Below are 9,428 nucleotides of genomic sequence, written 5' to 3' on the forward strand. Positions count from 1 at the left end.
AAATCATCACGTTGTACACCTTTTATACCATACGTCAACTCTATCTCAACAAAGCTAGGAAAACAAACAAAGAAAACCCAGAGGAATACTAAGAAGCCACATCCTTAGAAAAAAAACAATCTGTGGGTGGGTGGCTCTAAGTGACTTACAGAAGTAGCCCAGAGGCTGGGTAATTTCTGATGGCTGCTGGTAGAAGCAAAAGCATGAGGGGAACAACGTGCGCAGGTGTGAGTAATTAATTCCAGCAGCGACTGTGGATGAATATTAAGTGAAGATCCAACTATTGGGAAGGGAGCTTCTTTCTAACTTACACTGTGTTCATATGACAATAAGCATGATTAGAAATACACAGAGATTTATAAACAGAAAATTATTCTTTACGTAACAGTTCTTTTGTTTGTTGGGATAGGTGCTCCAATTGTAGGGATGAGTGTTGATTTCCATTCAGAAGCAATTCATCTTGGTTTCCATTAACCAGTTTAGAGCCTGGTTCAAAATGAAGTTAATTTTATTTATATGATGCCTTCTGGCTTCTGGGTACCTAAAGAAACATAAATTATATTCTAAGAGCAAGGTGTTAAAAAAGCTTCTCAACTTCCAAACAAACAAAAAACCAAAAAGGACTAGAGGTGGGAGTCGGGGAGCGTTTGAGTCGGGAATGAAAACCAAAGTCCTTGATTTTTGGTAACAAAGCTCATTCTGTGATATATGGAAGTGGGGAACAAACCAGCAGCTCTATCAGTGCATATCATTAAAAAGAAGAAAAGTTTTTAAGGATTTCACCTTCACGTCTAACCAAAAAGCAAGACATGATTCACAAGACCTATGGTTCTTCAGGTCACTTGAGCCATATGGTGACTTGATTTCATGTGAAAATCAGTTTTGTGTTTTGATCACAATAGTCAGTAGGAATATACTGGAAAACAAATTGACATCTTGTATTTAAAAAAAAATTTTTTTTTTTAACGTTTATTTATTTTTGAGACAGAGAGAGACAGAGCATGAACGGGGGAGGGGCAGAGAGAGAGGCAGACACAGAATCGGAAGCAGGCTCCAGGCTCCGAGCCATCAGCCCAGAGCCCGACGCGGGGCTCGAACCCATGGACCGCGAGATCGTGACCTGAGCTGAAGTCGGACGCTTAACTGACTGAGCCACCCAGGCGCCCCATTTTTAATGTGTACTTATGTGGAGATCTGCCTTAGAGGAGGCCTCCCAGGGAGGCCATTCTGTGACTAAACCTTCTTGTATATAGTTAAAATAAGTTCATTTTCTACCAAATTTTATTTTGTAGAAGGTCATACTGTGGAGACACTCTAGTTCAGCAGTAATTAAAATGGGCCCATGACCAAGACAACCTGAACATTCCTCTCAGCTTCCTGACTTTAGACAGACTTCTTCCTGACTCCAGGATCCTGACCTCCCTTTTCTCAGAGCATTTGCTTTAGAAAACATGTAAATTCTTTCTCTGCTCCTTTGAGATATAAACCTTTTAGAAACCTCTTGCCAGTTTTAAACCCAGGAATGTCTTTCTCCAGGGTCTGGGAGTTGTTTCTTTGAAATGTAATCATCAGGGAAATAGGGCCATACTTTCTGTGGGAGAACAGGAGGCTAACTTGTAAGTTCTATGGGTGAACACAGATGGCCTAATCACAGAAAAACATTTGCAAACTCAGGAATAACTCAGTGGCTTCACACATTTCATTAACCAACCTTTCCTCCTAATGTCCTCCAATACTCTTTCAAAAGCTCACCCCAGTGCTTCAAAACTCTCCTGCCTTTTATTTCAACAGAGATGAATTCAAACGCAGTTCTGGCCTGGCTCCCTGTTGCAACAGCTTAGCACAAAATCTTCCTTACTTGTTTGACTTTGGTGGAATTTTTGCTTTGACACCCAAATGTGAATTCTGTGGTAGGCATGAGAGCCTCTACTGTCCCTACAAGCTGTCTCATATAATTAGTGTGACCAGAAGGTGGAGGATGGGGACAGGCCTTGATGAGAAAAGAATTTGTTTGCATGTAGTGATGGGTCTCTACCACTTTGTCTACTCAGTCTTGATGAAAATAATAGAACAGAACTACATTTCATAATATGTATAACTATTTTATCACAAATAGTTTGACAATCTCTGGTGTTAATAATTCATTCTTTCAGGAATGTTATTGGCTGGAATAGGGAAGAGTATTTATATCCCCTATATCCTACAGGCTGTTGGAGAGAAAAAGAGACAGAGAGAAAAAGCAAGTGAGTAAGCTATGTTGGCACACCCTCATTCTTGTATACTTATAAGAAATCAGTCTAGGCTTATCGAGGTACCTGAGAGCAAATATCAGGGACCATAGCAAAGAAAGCCACAAACCAGGGGGAGCTTTCTGCCCTCATGTTGTTTCAGACTTAAGGTTGTGGGAAATAGGTTCAAGAATTCCTTATACTTACACAAATATGTTAAAAAAAAAAAAAAAAAAAAGCTTAGGGTGGAAACCTGCCACCACAGGGAGAAATTGCCCAAGATTAGTTAGCGAGATATTATAATGGGATCACGAGTAACTTGTTATATCATCTGCAGGAAACTACTTTCCATCTGGCACCAATATACTTTGATCACAACTTCAAATTCCACTTGCCCCCCAGGCCCTTTGCTTCTTAGACACACAAGTTAACGATTACTATCTGTTTTCTTCTGCACGTTCACCACATGTGTAAGATCTTGATATCTCAATAAAATACCCCTGTTCGGGGCTCTTGTCTCCTCCCAGACATGAGCCTCTCTCATATTCAATTCTGCATCTGTTCTCTTGCTGGAAAAGAGAGAACTCCAGACTCATAGTCTGCGACATAAGGTAGTGATCGTAAGGAGTGTTATTTTTGGAAAACATCATTTGTAGGTAGGTATCTGGTGCCTGTCCATTATGAACCAAGGTCCTTGAAATTCTTCAAAAACTAAGGAGTTGTGAAACTGTTAAATATATCACTATTTAAACTTCCCTTTTCTTGAGACTTCTTATTACTGTTTGTCTCACAAAGCAGCCCCAGTAGAATATGATTAAACCAGTAGAAAAGGAGTTCGGCTGTGGTGGTGATAATGGCACTGGTGTGGAGAGAGGAGTGAAGTTTAGAATCATACAAAGAAAAATAAAGGTGCAATTGTCATCATCAGCCATTACCTAATTAGGCTGTTCTACTCTTTTCTGTATCTCTCTCTCTTAAAATTTAATAAGCATTAAAAAAAAAAGATAGCAAGTTTAATTGCTTTATTTATAAGTCAAAGATGAATTTCACAGATAACTAGCAAATTGCCTAATGCTCGAAAGTTCTAAGTAAATTTCTTGAGTTAAAGTCAGTCTTTATTGTTGATTAAATACTCTGAGAGTTCTGCTATGAGCTGGGTCTGGGGGCAGTGAGATAGGAGAGGCTTTTGTTTATGACAAAAACAAACTTTGATGCCCAAAGAAAATAAAGAGTTTCTCTAAATCAACAGCAAATCAGAACCAGACATGGGCTGATCTTTGGAAGAACTCAGAGATGTCAGAGTCTGCATCTGTTTGAAGTTACTTCAGCTGAAGTTCAGTCAGAGGCTTTCTTTGAAGATCTGGTCTGAAGAGTTACTTCACCTTTGTAGGTTCCTAGGATTTCAAGACCCTAAACTACACCGAAGGGTAAACCTAATTCCTGCACCACTTTAAGGTCAAAAGTCTTTCACATATATTCATTGTTTTGGAGAAAGTGCTTCCCCAGGTGGTCCCATGAGTATTTTCCTCATCTTCTATGAGAGGTGAGTATAGAGGGTGAGGTATAAAGGCATCCCTTCTGTGGTCCCTCTCAAACTATTTCTGAGGCATTGCTTTTAGAGGGGACAACCTTCCTGGTGCAGAAACTCCAGCTGCATTATGAAGTTCAAATATGCTGTGAACATGCATTTCCAGGGACAGTTTTGGGGGGGGGGTGGAGCACTGAAGTCCCCTTTTGCTCAGGTTGCTATGAAAGGAACTCCCCAACTTCTGAGGCGTCTACTAAGTGCATACAGAATCTAAAAGAATTCTATGTTATTAAGCCAGAAGGTTTTAGACTCATAACTAATAAATACTAGAGATAATATTTTCAAAAAACTTTTCTATTGATAATACCTTATATCTTTATAGCTCTTAATCATTTAGAAAATATTTTTGGGGCGCCTGGGCGGCTCAGTCGGTTGGGCGGCCCACTACAGCTCAGGTCATGATCTCGTGGTCTATGAGTTTGAGCCCCACATCGGGCTCTGTGCTGACAGCTCGGAGACTGGAGCCTGCTTCTGATTCTGTGTCTCCCTCTCTCTCTGCCCCTTCCCTGCTTGCTCTGTCTCTGTCTCTCTCTCAAAAATAATAAACATTAAAAAAAATTTTTTTAAAAGAGAAAATATTTTCACAAACATTATTTTGATCTACAAATTTCATAGTTACCAGCCACCCATCCATGATTGTATTTATTTAATAATTAATTTTCAGTAATTACTAAGCATCAGATAATTTTGAGTGATTATTAAGCATCACCAAGGGGCCACCTGGGGAAGAACTACAGGAGTTACATATTTATAAATTTATTTTTTTGAATTGAGGAAATTGAGGATAAGGGAGAGTAAATGACTAATTCAGCATCACAAGAGAGTAACTTTTAGATACAGGGTTTATACCCAGAAAGTAAGACAAATTCAGGACTCTCCTCATTACTTTTAGATTTGAAAAGCAGTTTACTCTGGCAGGGCAAAAGACTAAGGCCCTGTGCCTGTTGCTGCTAAGGTAAATTTGAGATTTAAGTATTTTTCTTCTTTTTTTCCTTCCATGGTGGGATGGTTCCACCTTTTCCTTCCATGGGGGTGGGAAGGCTAGCTCGGGAACAAGAAAAACCTTGTGATATCTTTGTTTCATCATATCTAGAGGGAGAGGAAGTGGAAGAAAGAACTGAGTCAGGTACATAATGTCAACTTATATCTCCTTATATTAATGGGTCTAAAATTATGTAATCACTATTCTTTGACTTGTATGTGCCCTGGAATATTAGCTCCAAATAAAACTTGTGCTTTTATTTCTTAAAAGCATTTCTAATAAGAAGCTCACAAGGTTAAAAAAACTAGTTCTCTTCCTAATTTTTATAACAATGTAGTAAGGAAACAGTTGTACAGGAAATTGAAATTATTTGGACAATGCCAGAAAAGTGTGAGACAGAAGATTTTATCTATATCCATAAACTGATTTAAATACATTTGAATTTAGCCAAAGTATCAGATAACACGATAGTGTTAATTTTAGAACGTTATTGATTTTTAGATTATATTGTATTAATTCTGGATTCACCTTCTTCTTTTAGATAATATGACCATATTTCATAAGAGTCTAGTTGCAGTCCCCTTTTCTTCCAGCATTTATGTAGTGCCAGCAAGGAAGCGTTGCCATATCTATTGGTCAGGATAAACTGGGTTATCCTGTGGTAAAACATTAGCCATGAATTCCAATAGTTAAAGACAATAAAGACTTGTTTCTGTATCAAAGCTGGGCAGAGGCAGGCTTTGCTCCACAGATGGTCACTCAAGGATTCTGGTTAAGGGAGGCCTTGACATTTCAACATCAGGTTTCAGGGTTTGCTGAGGCGGGGAAAGAGGGAGACTGGAGAATTGCACAGGAAGATTTACTGCCTCAACCTGGAAGTAACACAAGTCATTTCCATTCACATTTCTTTAGCCAAGACTAGTCCCACTGGCCTGGCTACCTAACTCCTAGGAAGTTTAGTTTCCCATATGTTCAAGAAGGACAGGAGAACAGGATACGTAGAATTTATCTTAGTGTGTTTGTGATAATCACAGCACATTGATGGGATTTGAGAGTGGAGAAGAAGAAAAAGTGTGTAAACCAATTGTCTAAATAAAAGAAAACACAGCTGGTTACTAGACACTATGTATAATTCTTTTTAGTTCAAAGTCTATGTGTATCGATCCATATTGTTGATACATGATAAAGGAGTTCTTTACATATTTTATTACTCGGAGTTCTCTAGAGAAACAGAACCAATAGGGTGTGTGTATATCTATGGAAAAGTATCTACTTTAAGAAATTGACTCATTTGATTATTGAGGCTGGCAAATTCAAAATCTGCAGGGTGGGCGGCAGACTGGAGATCCAGAAAGAACCAATGCTGTACTTCAAGTGTACAGGCCACTTGCTGCAGAATTCCCTCTTGCTAGGAGGAGGTCAGTCTATTGTTTTCAGGAATTCACCTGATTGGAAGAGGCCCATCCACATTAAGGAGAGTAACGGGCTTTATTCTATGTTACTATTTTAAATGCTACTATCATCCAAAACAATGATTATCAAAGAATTATCCAGAACAATGTTTGACCGCATATCTGGACACCATGGCCTGGCCAAGTTGACATATAAAATTAATCATCACACATACTCAAGTATAATTCCACTGGCTATGAGAGCAAGGAAGATGTATTTGCCCTTATGACCAGTGCCCTCAGCACGAAATATTCTTTTATATCCATGTCCAGATTTATGATTCCTTAAGAATCAATATGATCAGTAATAATCCCTTCAGAATTACCGAAGATCAGTTGGCTGTTAAATATTAAGCTTACAAATGAAGTCTAAAACCTAATGACACTGCTATCCTGATTAAATTAAATAAAGTTCAGTAAATTCCTTTACAGCATTAGTTCTTTTCAGATTCTTAATCACTAAACCATTCCAAACTTTTATAAAGGTTTTCCCTAGATTTTTTCCTTCAAGTATGAAAATATTTCTACCTACTTAAATAAAATTTTTAAGTGTGTATTAAAATTAGACTCCTTTCTATGTTAAGAACTAGGTACTTAGAATTGAATTGCGTGTTGAAAAGTAGGAAGGGTATTGTTGCCTGAAGAAAAGTCATCCAACTTCTTAAAGCAGAAGAAAAGAAGAAACTATCATCTATCACATAATGGCTGAAACAGAGGGCTTCATGGAATATGGTTTTCAATAGTTTTACTTTTGTAAAGAACACTGGGAAAGCACTTAATCTGTGTCTCTGAATTAATAAAACAAGGGTAATCATGCTGTCACCTATTTTGAGAGCTCTGGATGAGGACTAACAGGATAATGTCGGTAAATTGCTTTGAGACTCTCAGATACAGGGCAGGGGGTAAGAAAGCAGTTAGCTCAGTACCGATGACAATATACTCACAGACATGCAAACGGGTCCACACGCTTGTAACAGGCACTTACATGTATATATGTCATAATGGTTCTGCATGCTCCTGTGTCGTCTGGAACGGGGTTCTCAGCCCCAGCACCTTTGACATTTTGGGTCACACGGTTTGCTGTGAGGGCTGTTGTATGCACTTCAGGATGTTTAGCAGCATCCTGGTCTCTACCCACTAGATGCCAGTGGCACCGCTCACTTCATTTGTGACAACCAAAAACGTCTCCAGACATCGTCAAATGTCCTCTGGGGGGGCCAAAGTCCCTCTGGTCTAGAACCACTGATTTAGAGGCTAAGACAGAACCAATGGCAGGCAGTTAAAATATGGGAAAATTCATACATTAGCCTAAAAGGGAGCTTTTAAATTAAAAAGAGAATGAACCAGTAAAAATGATAGTTTAAAGGAGATTTTTTTTTTGAACTTGATAAGCTGATCCCCCCCCTCCCAGATTTATATTGGAGGAAAAAAGGACAAAAATAACTAAAATAATTTAGAACAAAATTGGTAGGGGACTTTCCCTTTTGATTAATTATTACATTAATTAAGGCAGGGTGCTATTGAAACAGAAACAGACATATAGCCCAATGGAACATGATAAAGAACCTAGAAACAAACACGAACACAAGACACCCCTTACCATTTGTAGGAGCTAGGGCAAGAGTGCAAATGGAAACCCATATACCATTTAAGTAAGCTAGCAAACAAATAAGTGAAATATGTTTTATCTTTTTAATTTGACACATACACATTCATATGTATATATATTTGGAAGGCAAGGTCTGAATTTATAATTCTCGGATTGTTTGAGTTCTGTCTCAGAATGTGGTGGTACAGGACGCATAGGCCTCTGACTCCTGCTTCTGAGTCTTGGCCTGACCCTATTCTCTTCCCATTTCTAAAGGTTTCATGCACGCCTAGTGTGGACACTAGCCTGAACATCCAAGCCCTTCCCATGGATCCACCAACACAGCCTCCACTTGGTCAGCCCTCCTGCTTATTGGTGGTCTGGTCTCCTCTTAAGGAAAGCAAATTGTGCAGGCCCTATACCTGCAAGAGGGTTCAGAGTTGTTTGGACATGAAATTCCGGGATCCAGGGTATCCAACACTAGGTAGGTTGAAAACTGGGACAGGGCTCTGGGTGGGTATGTCTCTTGCCTTGCTGCCTGCTCTCATCATAGGAAGGGATGTGGCTGGAGAGGGACCACTGCAGACATTCTGAAGCATGGGTCCTCAGCTAGAGGCTCCCCTACTTGGAGTCCATGGTGATATTGCACAAACATAGATGGAAATATTTTATATGAAAGAGTCTTTCAAACCAGTGAGGAAAGATAAGGGCATTTAACAAACAGTACTGGAAGAATTGGTCATTTATATAGAAAAAAAATTTATACCTTTTATAAATTTATATCAATTATATCTTTTCCTTACAGCAGCCCAACATAAATTCATAGCAAATATTAGAAGCAAAGCTTTAAAGCTTCATTTTTTTTTAAATATGAGAGAATGACTATGATGTCAGGGAGAGTATCATGTTGAGCCACAGGGGAAAGTCAGACAGATGTGACATAAAATCTATCACCACAGGTTCATAATTGATATCCTGAGATATCAGGAGAAATTAAAAGAGAAATTTAAAAGAATATTTAGTTGTCTGTAAATATTCACTAAGAACATAGTATAGGGTCTCAATTCAAAGAAGTCTTAATCTATTTTAATGAACAATGAAACTCTTATAGCCACCCTACTGAGGCAGGCCTGACTGTCTCCCCTCCTCCTCAAATTCAGTCGCCATGTCAGGCCGATATGCCACACTAGCACCGATAGGGAACGGAAAGTTGTATTACTCACATAATGAAGCTTTCTGGGGAGAGCAGGGCAGGCACTCAAGCAGATCAAAAAACCTAGAGGCCCAGTCTAATAATGAGAAAAAAAACATTAGACAAATCCCAATAGAGTGACATTCTACAAACTACCTGACCAGTACCTCTCAAAACTGTCAAGATCATCAAAACAAAGAAAGTCTGAGAAACTGTTAGGAGAGCCTAAGGAGATATGACAACTTAATGCGAGCTTATCCTGGAACAGAAAAAGGATGTCAGGTAAAACTAAGGAAATAGGATTAAATAATGCACTTTAATTAATAATAATGAACCAATATTGGCTCACTAATCACAATATACTATACTAATTAAGGTGCTAATAATAGGGGAAATTGG

General features: G+C 38.7%; 1 long non-coding RNA gene across 1 annotated transcript; it reads right to left on the reverse strand.

The window, feature by feature from the left end:
- Positions 1 to 9,196, reverse strand: LOC132679455 (uncharacterized). The gene is made up of 2 exons (XR_009610163.2): positions 9,061 to 9,196; positions 1 to 541 (listed from the first exon to the last, which is right to left on the reverse strand). It is a non-coding gene; the product is annotated as an uncharacterized LOC132679455 (long non-coding RNA).
- Between the last annotated feature and the right edge of the window lie 232 nt (positions 9,197 to 9,428).

Source organism: Panthera onca, chromosome A2 (assembly GCF_046562875.1).
Source record: "Panthera onca isolate mPanOnc1 chromosome A2, mPanOnc1 haplotype 2, whole genome shotgun sequence".
Lineage (NCBI taxonomy): Eukaryota > Metazoa > Chordata > Mammalia > Carnivora > Felidae > Panthera > Panthera onca.